The sequence below is a fragment of the Meleagris gallopavo genome, chromosome 1 (genome assembly GCF_000146605.3).
Source record: "Meleagris gallopavo isolate NT-WF06-2002-E0010 breed Aviagen turkey brand Nicholas breeding stock chromosome 1, Turkey_5.1, whole genome shotgun sequence".
Classification (NCBI taxonomy): Eukaryota; Metazoa; Chordata; class Aves; order Galliformes; family Phasianidae; genus Meleagris; species Meleagris gallopavo.
Window position 1 is genome coordinate 116672472 of NC_015011.2, and position 16627 is coordinate 116689098.

General features: G+C 35.3%; 1 long non-coding RNA gene across 1 annotated transcript in view; it reads right to left on the bottom strand.

Annotated features, from left to right (window-relative positions):
- Positions 1 to 22: 22 nt before the first annotated feature.
- The window catches only part of LOC109370633, a 21772-nt gene continuing 5167 nt past the window's right edge, over positions 23 to 16627 (bottom strand). Inside the window, exons 3-5 of the long non-coding RNA XR_002120918.1 lie at positions 13860 to 13919; positions 9208 to 9276; positions 23 to 1030 (exon numbers count right to left, since the gene is read on the bottom strand). This is a non-coding gene — a long non-coding RNA (uncharacterized LOC109370633). The remainder of the gene's footprint in view (positions 1031 to 9207; positions 9277 to 13859; positions 13920 to 16627) is intronic.

Below are 16627 nucleotides of genomic sequence, written 5' to 3' on the forward strand. Positions count from 1 at the left end.
AGGTAGAATTCAGTTTGCTTGGTTTTTATGTTTCTCTGAAGCCTGAAGCACCTTTTCTAGCTTTGTACATGGGGTTCCCCACAGCCACCTGCTGCCTCCAGCATGATGGCTGTAAGGTTCCTCTCTCTTCAACCAGGGGTGCAGACCACCACAGGAGACAGACAGGCTCTGGCGATTTGGAAGGCTTTCACCCAGTCTTCCACCCACTCAGGGAACATGAATCTCAGCATTATTTAGACTCAGAGGGGTTAATTCAGTCTTTCAAGCTCAATCACCAAGGTGTGCGTAATTTAATTTCAGGTGAAAGGTCTTTCCTTAGGCAAAGCACTATGTTGGCAATAATACATGGGTAAGACGCCCAGTCATTCAGCTGGCAAGAAGCCATCAGTGCACTGCACTGGGAGCAGGGAAACAAGGATTCCAGTTCCAATTCCAAGCGATCACTTTTGTGCCATACAAATATAAGTTACAAGTGTACTGCAGGGAACAGGGTGTGAAATCCAACCTGTGGCGAGCTGGCCCTACTTCTTCATTACCAAGAGTACAGACATTGAACCAATATGAATAAAGATGCTGCCACTTGGCCTCATTTCCAGATGCTTCCAAGGAACACTTCATTTTAGTGAGGCTCCTCAAGGGACAGATATTTCAGCATCCCCAGGTGGCCACAGTAAGAGATCAAGAAACTCCAAGGCTGAGTAGGGAAGTGCTGATAAATACCTAATTCAGACACAGACAGTTTGTATGAGCTGAGGGCTCAGGAAGGATTTAGGCAGACCAGATCAGACCCCAGTTTCTCACAGATGGCTCTTCACTATAGCCGAGAGAGGCCCCACTCCTCGTGGAGATAAAGAGTTAAGTTCTCCAGCAGAAGGAATGTGCTCCTCAGGAAGAACTGCAGTATTAAGCCAGCACAGCCACATCTCCCTTACAGTAATTCTTTTGTGCACTTACATCACACAACGGGAATTTGAGGCATGCATGTGTATGTATTGCATGTTCTCATGTTTAAATTCCCCAAATGGTTGTCCTGGAATTAAAATAAGAAATACACATAAACACACGTACTTACACACACATAAATATGTATATATTTTCATGTTATATTTACATTAGGATAACTTAAGATTTTAGAAGGATTCTACAGAATCAATAATTCCAGCAGTATTTGACCCTTGCTCTTTTCAGTGTATAAATTCACTGAGATCTGCAGCTGTCCTACAGCTAGACAGTGCTTGAAACAGGTCTGTCTTGAAACTGTATCATATAGTGAAAATTAGTTATCCAGTTTACACAGAAGTTGTAATGAAAAAGTTAGTCTTTAAAGGTTACCAATAAACCAAGCAAACTGAAAAAAAAAAAATACACAACTAAAAATCAAGTCAAAACAAAAGCCTTTAATTAAGCTGAAAAGTTATGTAGCATCATTTAGCTAAAGGAAGGAGAGGGATGGAGAGTTAAAGGAAATTGCCACAGTAAATCATTCATTATTTAGCCATGAGAGTTATTTTTGTTCCTGTTTCATTTTATTGCTATTAAAATGATCATTCATAGCTAATGTGTAGCATTCAAGCCACTGAGGTGTTCTAAGCCAGTAATGAGTTTTTTTTTAAATAACCATTTATATATTCAGAGCACATAAATTCAAATCAAGCAGAGAATTTCCTTGCTTTAATTTTCCCTCCCTCATGACACAGCACTAACTTGCTTTTCCTACTGCTTTGATCCACTTCTACAATTATCACCATCTCACACTCCCTCACTGTCACCTCCCAACTTCAAAGTTAATGAATTATGCAGCAGAAGATCAGGCTGGAAGCTGAAGATCAGCTGTGTAACTTACACAGCTGCTACGTGCACATAGCACAGAGGTATTCAAAACTACTGAGTCCTAGCACATACGTGACACAGGTTGTGCATTTCTGTACTATCAGTCAATTTATCTGTATGACTTTGAAGACGTCTCCTTATCCTTTGCTTTTCTACAATGTACTTTAATTTTCAGCAATCTCAGTTAAAAGGGGAGATTCTTAGGAGCAGAATAATCCTTGTTCTTTCCAAATTCATGCACCTGATCTTAAACTAACAGCAAGCTTTTTAGCCTGTTCATAAAGAACAAAAAGTTCAATATATCTTCTACAGGCACCAACACATTTAACAACAGGAAAATCTGATTCTACATCTGTCGTCTACTTGGGCATAAAACATAAGCTCTAATAATAGATTTCATACATCAGAGACTGAGAAATTTTGAAAGAATAATTTTAACTTCAGAATTTACATTTTTTTTTTCCACTACTAAGAACATACTGCTTACATTTATATCTCCTGGAAATACAAATCACAGCAGCATTAGTAGATAGTAACAGTAATAACCAGAGCACGAATATATATATTATATAAATAATAAATATACATGAATATATATATGTATACAAGATACATATATAGTTGTGCTCTGGTTATGTATATGTTATATATATATTTAAATCAGAAATATATTCATAAGGTTTTTGGCAGCATACCGTATTTAAACATTTCTGTTGGAAAAGTTAATGCATTTAGAGAACCTCTTACAGCTGCTTTTTTTAAAAATAGAAACATTATTAATGTGGTACAGGAAATAAAGCAAAATATTGAACAACTGTAAAAAAAAAAAAGAAAAAAAAGAAATATTAGAACACATATTCCTAAAGTAAGCTTTGTCCAGAAAGATGTATTTAGCAATTCGAATACAAGAATACTACACAAAATACTGCAGCCATTCTTAGGAGATATACTCATATGAGTACAGTCATAAGAATAGATTACATGTAAATACTTGTTTTTTCTATGGAATCAGTCAATTGGTTATCACCAGTGGTGAAACTATGAAGGGCTACCAAAAACATCTACAGAAAAGTCAACTGCTACTGCAGTAGAATTCTTAATACTACTACAGTTTTCTATGGACCTATTAGAACCTTCAAAGTCAATCTAGGTGTGGTGTCCACATCATTCATTACAAAAGAATATTATTTTTCCAAAGAAAAATAATGGAAGAAATCAACAATCTGATGAATGGCTATTCATCTAATGTTCATCTAATCACACAAATGAACTACCAGAGCTCAATAATAATACAGCTGTCTATTCAGAAATTACAGCCAAGACAGAAAGCTTCAAGAGAGCTTTGGGATGCAGGATGTGGCTACAGGTCTTCCATGACTGCAATCAGTTAGCAAAAAAAAAAATTTCAGGAATTCCATGCACTTGCATTGAATCACATCTCAGTCCTAATTAAGGAAAGGCATCTCTAGAACCAGTTTCTTCTATTGCTTCCTCCAAAGCCTCTAGTAATCCAGTTTCTTGCAACTGGACATCTATACAGCTACAATAAAAGCATCCTGATCCCAAGTTAAGGTTTATCACACCAAGCACATGTGCTTAAAGTGCTGTGACTACACAGCAGAGGGTACAAGACCAGGTGCTTTGGAGCATGCATCAAAGAGCACACTGAAAGTGGGATGTGTGTATCCAGTTCACAAGTCCAATCCTGACACTCACCAAGACTGAATCAGTAAGAAACAATTTCTACCACACTTGTGATTTAAGATTAACCCTTCCAGGGCTTCATTTCAAGGCATGGGTTTAATGCTTTCTGCTAAGCTAAATAAGCAGTTTGATTTCACGTATTTTTGTTATCAGCTGGGATACAGGTAGCTGCTGAAAGGCACAGTATGGCTTTCTGCTGCAACTGACCTAATTCCACTGCCTGTTGGCACAGGTGTGCAGTTAAGCATGAGAATTTCATGTGGAAAGAGCAAAGGGAAATTATTTAGTAATACAGCAAAAACAAGATGCAGTGTGTGTTGGCCAAGATTATGGTGCTCTGTCTAACAGGTGCAGCCATGACCCAATTGTTGCTTGATTTGTCATGACAGAGTTAGAAGTGCAAGTGAATAGCACTGCATACTTTTTACATAAAAATAAGGCTGCGCTAAGCAAAGCAGTATATGCATTTCACATGTCAACTTTGAACAAGCCCCAGAGATAAATTGAAGACACATTTATCAGGCAAGAACATCCAGAATTTGTGCTACTGAATGGTGCTGTTCAAGTTCCACTGGTCTGAGAAGAAGCATGGGGAAGTTCTCCATGAAAAGATGTATTATCCATGGAGCCTGAGCATCCTTTCTCCCTGGAGAGTATTTCTTGGAAAGCACAACATAATTCACCTGCATTTGTCAAATTTGTCTCTCACTCTCACATCTGTAGAGTGTGAGAGTCTGTGAGATGTAATATAAAAATGCTTGATTTGCATTCATCATGGGAAAATAAAATAACCTTCCCCTAAACATTCAATTTCTGCAATATCACACTGCTGACATTTGGGATATAAAATAATGCATTTAGGTCAGTACTTGCATATCTATGTGAAAAAAAAAACACTATGTAAAAAAGAGATCATGAATAACATCACATGATCTCAACATAAATTCCAACATGTTTCATTCTGAGAGGATCACAACAATTCAGTTCCTTTACCAGTACTGTGCAACAATGATGAAGTAAGAATAAAGAACTGAACTGAAAAATTGAGAGGGAATTTGGAGGGCAGACTACAGTTGCCAAAAATCACAGTATGATCCTCATATCCTGACAGAGAGTTCAAAACAGTGCGCTGCAGAGAACCAGATTATTTCCAGAAAGACTTCCATTATCATATCTGAGTATACCTAAAGAGCTTTTTGCTCTAAATCCCACTTAACCTTAAAATCAAATTTTCCTGTTCACATTTATGAAATCATTATAAACAGAGGAAGTCCAAGAATTTGGAAAGCATTACAGTCATGATCCAGGAGATAACATTTTATCTCATCATCCATAAAAGCACATGCATAAGAGCTATAGAAGGAAGTTGAGGAAAAGGCATATTTCTTTTGAACATTTATGATTTTGCTGCACTGTTTCATTATTCAAGTCAAGCATTATAAAAGAAAAAAATATATTAGTTTAAATGAAAGATGTTAGTGGAAGCTGTTTTGTGAGGTTGCAAACACTTGACATCAAAATCTTGGACTCAGATAGCTATCTCCTCTGCTGTCCCCTTCCTTGCATTTTCAAGATCATTTTTCCTCATAGACTCATTAGACATATTGTTTCCTTCAAAGCCAAAATAACAAGGTCTTATAGGAAATACCTGTATTCAGAAAGCCCAGATCTGGAGGGAAAAAAAAAACAACCAAACAAAAAAAACAACTGCGAAACAATGCAGAAAAACTGAACAAATAGAAATATCTGCAACATTTTTGTAAAATTCTAAGACAGTTTTTTTATGGTTTGCTTTTCTCCAAATATCTCCAAATTCATTTCATGTGCATATAGTCCAGAGTTCCATATGTGCCTCAAGTTCAGTATTTCCTATCAGCTGGAACTTGCTAGCTCCCCACAAAGCCTGAGTCTGTGGAGGTTGAATTCCTGCTCATTGCACACTGAAACTTAAAAACCTGTTTCTTTCTTTTTCTACACAATGATTAAGTTAGGATAAGATCTGGAAAGATTTCATACTCTTCCTATATGCCTTGCTTTACAGAAATGCAAAATCCAGTCTTGTAAATACATCCATAATGTTTCAGATGAACTTTAGTAACATCTCAAACTTTTTGAACTGTAAATGCAAAAACAATTTCAACAGCCAAATCCTTCTGACCTGGCTCAGTTCCCAAGAGTCATAGGAGTTCCTACATTAAAGAACATACCATAGAAAAAGTAGGTGTTACTTACATGAGTCCAAAAAACCCATACACATAAAACACAGTAGCTTCTACATGAAACAGGTCAATAACTGCTCATATTTGCCTACTTTTGCCAAACTGAACAATTTTTTTCCCCATCATCTTTATTTACATATATTCTGATGAGTTTTAGCTAATGAACAGAAACTGAGGAAATCCACATCAATCATGCCATACCGTAATGGTATGAAATCCATGCTATATAATACTTATATTAAGGTATAAATAACATGCAAAAATTTTCTCCTTAACATAAAAGCTATTCATAGGAGATGACAGAACAACAGCCTGCCATTCAGGAATCCTGCTTCTCAGTGTATACCTCATGGTTTCTGCTTTCAATAGTTTCTGCACAGACTTATCATTGATGCAATCAGAAAGAATACTCCAAACAGTAATAACTCATGTTTCTGCACTTTCAGTTTACTAAAAGGAAGATTGTCTTGAGGCAAAATACACTCTTGAATTAAATATGGGAAGAAACACGAGCACCGAAGTACAGTGAAAATTCTGAACTGCCTCAGTAACTCCTTTTAGTTTGCCCTGGAACTGTTTTAGAAAGTCAGGCTTTTAAAGAAGATTAAAAATGGAATTTACATGAAAGTTTAAGGGAATGCAGTCCTTTGAATTCTAATGGAAGAGCTGTGCCTTTAGTTATAGAGCTACGTAAAACACTCTAACCTGCACAACAAAACTGACAGAAGATTCAGCTATCTAACATCAATAAATCACAAGTTAAAAGGGATATTTTTCTGAATATTAACTTTTAATTGACTTTAGGCCTAGTTTTATTATTTCTTTGTTTTAAAAATTCAAAAGATATTTACATTCCAAACTTCCTACCAGTAAAAGTGAAATACATCCTGTTACACATATTTTCTTACAACACAGCAAAAGACCTGGGTAATCATGTGAAATCCCTTGATTTCACTGCCAGATGAAATATGATGAAGATAAAGCACTACTGCAGCAAGCAAAGGGAGGATGTCAGTAGAGAACTTAAAATTAGTTGACATGCAGTATTAGGATGTCTGTACTAAAAAAAATTAAGTCAACTTAAACTATTTGCCTAATTTCAGAATTCTCATTACATTAAAATGTAAATCTGGTAAAAAGTTACCAAGTTGAATTTTTGAAATAATTACATGGATCTCCTTATATGTATACTAATACTTTGAAACACACAGTACTGAAAGTTGGGTATTAATTTTGATAGAATATACAGAAGAAAATATGGAAGAAGAGAACTTTAAAATAATTTTTTGAAGTTTCATTTCTTTCTTTTTGAAGCTTGATTCTCCAAGTACAAGACATTATCCTAAGAATAGTTACAGATGAACAGTACTTTACAAGACCTACCCGTAGTTATTTCTGTAACTTGTGTAATACTGACATGATGTGTACAAGAAGCAACTGCTTGTGATTGCAACTACTGATCAGTATATGAAATTTGAAACAAATAATTCAGTAAACAGAAATAGTATAAAGAAACATCTTCAGAATTCTTCAATACCAAGGCAAGAATCGCTATAACCAAGAATACTTCCCATAAAAACAGATTCCTAGAACTGTAAGTTAAATTCCTCATGATAGCATACAAAACAACTGATTAAAACTTTTGCCAAAAGAAATAAAAACCCAAAAATAGATTTTAAGAGTCAATACTTGTAGAAAATATTGAATACTTTGGCTCCAGAAATTGGATGAATGTAGAGTACCTTTGTAAAGGTAATACGGAAGGTGTTATTAAGTTTTACTGTGGAAAGTCAACACTAAAACACAAGGATGTTACTTGTATATAGTATCAAAGCTGCCAATTGTTTTTTGATACAACGAAGAAGGAAAATACGCAAATGTATGATATAGCCTATTTCTATACATAACTTCTACATCAAATGTTACCACTTAAAAGCTTCTCTAAGCTCCCTATGTTCCTTTTTCCTAGAATTAAAATCAGCTTTACTTTTTCTTTCCCGTACCTCTCAAAATACAGTTTCACTGATGCAAAAGCTAAAAGACCTAAATCCTACATTCAGAATTATATCCAGGTATGAAAGAAAGCTCATCTTAAGCCCTGTCATAATGTTTTTATTAATTGTGTTAGGAGTAAAAATCAGGTGACTTCATCAAATAAATGCAGTATAGATATGTCAAGAAAACTAGAATTAATACCTGGTTGACTGGAAATTTCCAAATTGATAAGCAAACTTTTTATGGTGTAGCACCATCAAAAATTATTGGGAAAAAAAGCTTGTGTAAGCAATGAACAGTGTAACAGTATTTCATAACATTTTTCATATTAAATTGGCATTGTAAGCTTTCTTAATGCAGAAAGAAATAAACAAATTAGTGATCAACAGCAAACATAAGTAATCATGGCATACAACACTTATGAAGAAATGATCTTGGGGGAAAATACTAAAATTCACCCAGATCTGGTATGATTTATCAATTTATATTGCCTAGTTCAAAAGATAGCTTCTCATCAGTTAAGTTCCACACACGCACAGTATATTTGATATCACTTAGCTGGAGGGTATGCTGAAATATTATACTAATTTGTGCAGAAGAGCTGACATGATGTACAGTGGCCTAAAGCTACAAGAGGAACCCTATGGGAAATGATGAAACATACTTTTAACAAATGATTGCTGTATTAATAATGGAAATCTAGGATCATTTTCTATCATTTAAATTGTTTGCAAGGACATACGTAATTAATACCCTAAACTGACTCATAAATCTTTAATAAAGCTTATACTTGGGACAAAGAATAGCTACTTTCTATACTGATAATCTGCTCTTTTCTGTTTACCTTAGTTAGTTAAACCAATCTTGAAGTCATCATGGACTTCATACATCCGTTCACAGAGAAATCAATTTGCCTGGTATTAGTTATATTTGCATATCATATCCAAGATATTTATCTCATCTTTTCACGTCTGAAAAATTGTATTCATGCTAAGCTAAACATCCTTGACACAATGTAGGAATTTAAACTGCTGTTGTTCTTGAAAGCCACTTTCTACATATCCCAGTAGATTTAGAAAAATAAAAGTTTCCCAGTTTCTACAAGTTAACCTTGACCGTAGATACACAAGATCACAATAGTTTCATTTTCCCTGCATGCCTTCAAATCAAGCCTTCTATCACACTAAAACTGTTAATTAACAGAGCATAGATAAGCAGAAAACCCTACCATATCTCCCAAGCGGCCATTAACTAGTCTGATTTCACAATAACTCCAGTGATACTCAGATGTTTAGGTCTTAACTTAAGAACTTGAGAATTACGCATTATCAGAAGAGAAAAGATGTTAAAATAAGTAAAGATTTATAAAAACACATTTTTCTACACATTCCTTCCATACATATACTGATGCGCCATGACACCTCTAACTGCAATTGACACAGAACATAGTTATACATACCACAGTTTGGTGGTTAACTTGAATCACTTCATCTCCAGCATGGATTTTCTTGCACCGATCTGCAGGTGACTGAATTTAAAATAAAAGAGATGATAAAGAATACAGTCCTTACTGGTCATCATCTCTCTTTCAGCAGTATGATTGCTAAGGTATGTAAATCGGGTTAGATTGATAATTACACAAATTCCAGTGTGAAACGAACAATTAAAGAAATGTTTAATAAATCAATTCATTGTTGTTGGTGAAAAATAACATGTACTATTGTACACAATACAATCAACTGTAAAGGAAGCTATGAATATATATATATATTATTAAAGGATAATCAAGTCTTAAAAATTTCTTTATCATTTCATTCCACGCAAAGGTACCTGATAACTCTTAAGTCTTAACAGATAGTTAAGAACCTATCAAGGTGAATTGGAAATTGCTTCATGAACAAATATCCCAACATTGCCTTTTGAGTTACTTTTAAATATTTTAATAGATTCAAAAGAACTTCAGTAAATGACTGTTCTTAAAAGAGCACACAAAGAAGAGAAGTTTAGGCTAGGTACCATGCAGGAAGATCATATAAGTTACACGGTAACTTAGTGTCTCAGTCATTATTATGGTGAAAGTACTGAAGTACTGCAAAAAGCAATACAATCCTAAGATAACACTTTCAAGAAGCAAAGTAGCTTTGTTCTTTGCTTTTGCCTCCCCCCCCCAAAAAAAACTACCCACAAAACACACAACAAAAAAACAATCAACAGAACAACCTTTATCCTCTTCTACTATCTATATTTACAGTAGACCAACTGTTTTCTGAGGCAAAAACAAACAAACAAACAAAACCCTTATGTTTGAAGGAAAATAACTTCCTTAAGCTTTTTGTAGAGTGACAATTCTATTTTTCTCTCAATACTGTAGCCTCCAGCCTATAAAGTCACTTAATCAACTGAAAGGCAGCAGTTGAAACTGACAGTCTGAAAAAAAAAATCAACATGTTGCTCAGGAGCAGATTTTCAAATAGCTGCTATGAATTCTAACGGAATAAAGAAAATTAATTTTCAGGTAAGATAACACATAGTCTTGATAACATGCACCAAGGCTGCAAAGTGGTTTGTGATACCCTGTGTACGACATTCCATGTTCAAAATATGTATTCCATAGCTGTGCTATGACTTTCTAATGCAATCCCACGTGCATCATGGCTTAGATTAAGAATGGTGTTTAAAAGAAATACAGAAATCCAAGAGAAATATGTGCCTAAAAGATAGGTCATCCACAACACAGTTCTAGGAGGCATTGTTCAGAGCATCCTAAGTCAAGCTAGGCTGGTAGAAGTGTAATTTTATTTACATAAAGAAAAGCTGCCTTGGCTGTTTGGCACTATTTCTTGGGGGAAAAATTTTAGCACTAATAACTGTGCGCCAGGAATCTACCTTCTGTCTGATGCTTCACCACTCACACCTGCTCATTCACTCCGCTAACGATCTTTACAGTCCTGCTGTGTAATATCACTATTTTAGCTCCAATATTTTTATACCTAAGAATTTCAAAATGTCTATGCTAGTGAATCCTGTGTCACCACCCTTGAACATAATGGGATTTTATTACAATATCATCTTTCTCCTGTACTGACTTCAGCATCTGCAGCTGAAATCTCGACAAAACTGTTTGCTGAGCCAGTAAAATGTACGGGAATCTTCACACTGGAAAAGTCTAAAGTCTACTGTAAAGAAAACAAATAAATGATTGCAATTATGCTTGGAATACACTGCAACGTGACAGAGAAATCATTTATACTGGAGTCTCGAGGCTGTTGTTTTATGAAGAAGTTTCAATTTCTTAATACTTTTTTGACAAGAATACATATCTTAAGAAATAAAACTTTTTACCACTATTTAAGGAAAATAGAAGAGCAGCAATAAACTTTCTTTTTAATTATAATTTTCTGATCTCTAAGCAAAACATTTGTGAAACTCTAATGGGAGAAATACTGGGAGAAATACTGTGTCACATGACATCGTTAGCTAATAATTTAGTTTAACAGGGACTTGAACAGATGGAAGTACCTGTTGCTGATGCTTATCGCATTCGTATCATACAAGCTAATCAAAATCAAATTTATTCTTCAAAATACATTTAGTTTTGATCTTTAGTTTAAATGTTGTCTTTGTCCCATTCCCCTAGTACACCAAAACTGTCTGAAAGACCAACTCATACAACCCTGCTCCCATTACTTCTCTTGAAAGGTCTGTCCCCTGAGTACACCCTGCAACAATCAGTAGACCATGAATGGGAACACTGGGAGCATATCTACAGCATAGTCCTGCTGTAGATGCAAGCCCCTGATGTTTCTTAGAAAACATTATTTTCTATTAGAAAAACAAATTACCAAATGATCTTATTTGGAAGACATATTTGTTTTGTCATTTAAAAGACTGTCTCTAATTTGGCCTAGAAGGGTACTCAGTATGAAAGCTGTAATCTCTTGCTGGAATAATGTATCCTTTAGAATTGTTATTTTCAAACAAGAGTGGGAAGACATGAATCAGAAAACTCATGTTGCTTTGATGCTACAGGATTACTAGACAGCAGCTCTTCCAGGGCAATAACCTGCAAGAAAACTTGGCCTCTCATATTTCAAGACTCAGAGCTCCACTAATCTCAATTGTAGAACTGCTCTGTTGGGAAAGATGGCTTCTAATACTGAATGGCAAGATGCAAATTCTTAATGGTTTTGTAGCTGAACCACAAAAACTTCAAATTGCAAATAGAGAAAGCAGAACTGTGAATTAAAATGCTATGTTAGATTAGGCAGCTAGTATTGCCATACTACTATGTTTATTACAAAGACAACTGTTTCCCTGTGATCTGTCAGGAACCTGTCAGATAAAAAGCTGTGCCAATGTCTTATCACAATGAGCACAATTGGAAAGATAAAGGCTGTAAACTTTTGTTCAGAAGGTAGAGAATTTGGACTAGAGTTTTTCTAGAACTTCAACTGCACCATAAGTGGTAAACAAGACAGGATCAATGAGTCAGATTGAATCTGCATCATCACCACCTTACGCCGACCACGCTGTTTAGATGTTTCTCCTCACATCTATCACAATCATGTTACTTCTTTATTAAATGAAGTGGCTAGCAACTGTGTGTTTAAAAGAAGACACACTCTTTACTTTCCCTAAGGCACAACTCATTTTCACTAACGTTTTAGCACACAACAGGCGTTTCCTTAGATAGCAGACTGCAGTTTCTTGGTTTGCTATGAGAACCTTAGGGCTGTTACAATGAGTGAGCGTCAGTAACAAAAGCAGAAAAGCCATCATAACTGATGCTTCCTGACATGGTTCTAAATTACGTTCATGAATCACAAAAGATAAATGTTTTGAGGGAATGCATTAAGATTATTTTTATCATCGCCCCTGGGAAATTAAAACCACCATTAGCGACTTACAGAGAGAAATGGTTCCTTGTATAATCAGATATTCAGCTGTAAAAACCATACTCTCTTACGCTTTCTAGAGTTGGCTCAACTGTGCTTATGTATTGTTTTTTAGCTTTGCTAATTTTACTGATAATATTTGGATCTTCAGGTATAAGTACCTACAATTTTTATTTCAAGGGTGAACTTCCATGTACTTTCCTTATTCTAAGACAGGCAGCATCCTGAGAAGTTCTACAACAGATATCATTTACTGGGTAAAACATGGATATCCAGCCCATACGAAAAAGAAAAAAAAAAAAAGACTATCAGATGGCAATTTCTATGAAGGGATAAAATAGCATTCCTATCTTATTCAGACTTTCACAGAGCCTCACTGAAGATCAGATGTAGCAGCTGTAAATAGTGTGTAAATAGTTCCACAATATGACACGCTAACAATCAAACACTTCTGACAGCTTTAAGAAAGTGCCATCAAAATCTTCACAAACAAGAAAAATTTTGAAAAAAATTTGAAACAGTTCAGTATTGTTTAGTAGGTTGTTCTGTGTTTACTGAAGTTTATAATGATCATCTTGTTCATTTCTTAACAGCATGCTATTACTCTACCCATGGTGGACAAAAAGGTGTTGTATTTCAGCAGCTGAAAATTGGTCTATCATGTTATGCTTGCTGTTTAATACTTTCAGTGAGAATTAGTACACCAGTAAAAAGTGCTCCTTTCGATAGGCACTGCTCAGTTCATGCAGAAACATGTGTTTATTTGTCAATGTGGAGGCACGTCTTCACTACCATGCACTTATTTATTACAAAACAAAGTTTGACATATGGAAAATGTAAAAGCTGTTTTCTAATATTTTCTAATACTGCATCAAACTCCAGCGTTTTTATCAACATATAACAAAGATTTAACTTTTTTTCACAGAGCAAGGGAACTCCAAGGTAACAACCTCCTATTTTAATCAACTGAATCATTTTAGGTGTCTTACAAGAACAAATCAAGACTGATTCTCCTGGTTCTCAGCTGAGAACTACTGTTTCAATTCTGAGATAAACAAGCAAAAGCATTTCTGCTGCCCAACATGCTACTGGTCCTCAACAGCCAACTAGCACACTTTCACAAGCAAAATGTAGTCTATAGCAAAGGGAAAGCATAAACCACAAGTAATGTCAGAAAGGCTTCCAGGCCTGTACATACAGTATTAACAATACTTACATTTTCTGTTGTTCCAGTAATTACATGGAGACCATCATATGTTGACTTAATGTACATACCCTAAGAAAAAGACATCATGGGAAAGAATTTTTAAAGTGTTTCACAAATGATCACCATCCAAACATAACTTGCATATCTCTAAAAGAAAAGCCTTTTTTTCCCCCAAATTCAGTGGACTTTTAGTACAGGTCACGAGGAACTAGTATTTGGGTATGACGGGTCTCTCTGACACGCATAGAAAACAACAGCCCAAATGATTCTGGCCCTAATTAGCAAGAGCAGCCTAAAATTACCACAGTCACATGCATAAATACTTCACGGCTTTCTTTTGCTTTGGAAGCCACAGAAGACTAGAGTCCAGTCCACACAAACATACCTTTCAAAATGATAACCAATGCTGTGAAGCATGCTGGCAAAATGAATCTAAGACTTTCTGACTGTCTTTACTCATCTCAGAGAGCAGTTCAACTATAAAACTGAATTATGACAACTTAAACATCAACTTTATTAGCATAGCCACTTCTTTCATAAACTATGGAAGCAAAGGGATAGCTTATGGATAGTTACAAGTTCCTACATGGGTACTTTGGGACAGTGCCTCAAATTTGTTTTTTCATCAAGTTAAAATTACAACATTTTTATAGCAATCTCTAAAATAATTTTTTTAAAAAGGAAAAAGGAGGGAATTTACATACACTGCATGTTTAGCAATTTCTGAGGTAGTTCTCTTTCCTTAACTACTTCAAAGTAAGCAAGAAAATACTGAGCACTCAAGTAAACATTATCTCCATCATCACCTTTTTCTCCTCTTAAGCAGAGCGCTACAAAGAAACCTGCTTCTAGTTGATGAACAGGCTGCATATACCAGTGACATATGGTAAAGAGGCAAAGATGACTTATCCATTTGAACTAATCTAATTTGGGACCAGAATTCATAAACATTTTAATAGTGGAAAAGAGGAAGTATTCCTTAAAGTGGTGCCATCACAACCAGGAAAAAAAAAAAAAAAAGCATTTATCAGGACGTAACACTCAAAACTAACTTTTATTTTGCTCTGCACAATATTAGGAAAAACTTCATCCCTGAAAGAGTGGTAAAGCACTGGAACAGGCTGCGCAGGGAGGTGGTTAAGTCACTACCCCTGGAAGTGTTCAACAAATGTAGATGGAGTACTAAGAAATACAATTTAGCGAGTAGCATTGGTAGCAGGTAGATGGTTGGACTAGATGATCTTAGAGGTCTTTTCCAACCTTTATGATTCTGTGTGACAATAAGAGCATCAAATCTAGTTGTCATATTGGGCTGCCACAGCTGGAAGAGCACAAAAGAAGGATTTGTTCTCTCAGGCAGATAGGAGATAGGCAGATAGGATCCCTAACATTATTTTTCACCTTCTACCTTCTCTATCCACCTTAGATAACATTCCATTGATTGTCTTCATGAACATGGTTTCCTCAGTTATATCAAATACAGAACAGACATTTCTTATACAGTTATCCTCACAACACCCCTGTGAGGTAGGGAAACACTAATATACACGCATTTTGAAGACAGAGTAATGAGTCACATAAAAGGCTGACATGTTTTTGAGGTGTGGGTTTTTTGGGGGTTTGTTTGTTGGGATTTTGTTTATTTTGTTTTTTGTTGTTGTTTCTAATCCCTACCCCAAACCAACAGAAAAAAGCATAAAATCACTCTTAAGATTGCGATCTAAGTGACCTGACCAGACACCCTGCAACACAGCAACAGTTGAAACCACAGCGCTGGCAGGAATTATGAGTCAGGTTCACACAGAGCATTATCTGAAGGAAGTCACAATTTTGTTTTTACTGACAATAAGTTACTGCTTTCAAGTTAAATATCAAAATGAAAGCATAGGATAAAGTTTCACACAATGTTAACTTTCATGCATTATTCTGAAGGATGGTAAAGTCATCTAAGTATGCTATTTGGAGTAGTGAACTTTGCATCCAACCAATCTTTCCTAGAAATCTAAAAGAACTTCAAGAAGCAAAAGAGGATAAAGATTTTTTGAATTTTTTTCTTTAAAGGCTAAAATCAAGACACTGCGCACATAGAAGAGAAGCTGTAATAAACAAATTCTGCATATGCAAAGTTAAGAAGAAATGTTACACTGATACTATGCCACATTATTTGAAAAAAAAAAACAACAACACCAATCTGTTTACAAAACAGCTTTTAAATGGGGAGAAGTAACATTTTGCCATTTCCAAAAGAAATGCAATGGAAGATGAGCTACCCCTCCACACACACACTCCCCCACTGCTTGCTTTAAGTGAATCATGCATCAGAAACGGTAGAGAAAAGAGATAGGACACACTTCATCTGAAATGAAAGAATACCAAAAATGTTTACAGTTTTTCCTCCCTGCCTCCTTTTGGCTGCATAGTATCAACAGGACTCTTAGTGATTAGCGTGTACCATTCTTTCCACTAAAACAAATTGGCAGATACACAGCTTACATATTCAAAGACAATGCCAAAGATCCTAAGAACTTCTTTAAACTAAGGGATTCTTATAAAAGGAAAAATAATGCATTTTATATTACTAAGATGACTACAGTATCCACACTGGGAATAAACAAGAACACAAGAACAAACAAATTCCTAGATTAAAGATGAGGTAACTTGTGCTTCATTACATCACAGATTGTTATGATCAGTTATAGGCAGAAATCCAATTTCAAACCACTTAATACATTTTATCTTAGTACAAACTATTTTTTAGTTAAGCCTTCAAAACAAGA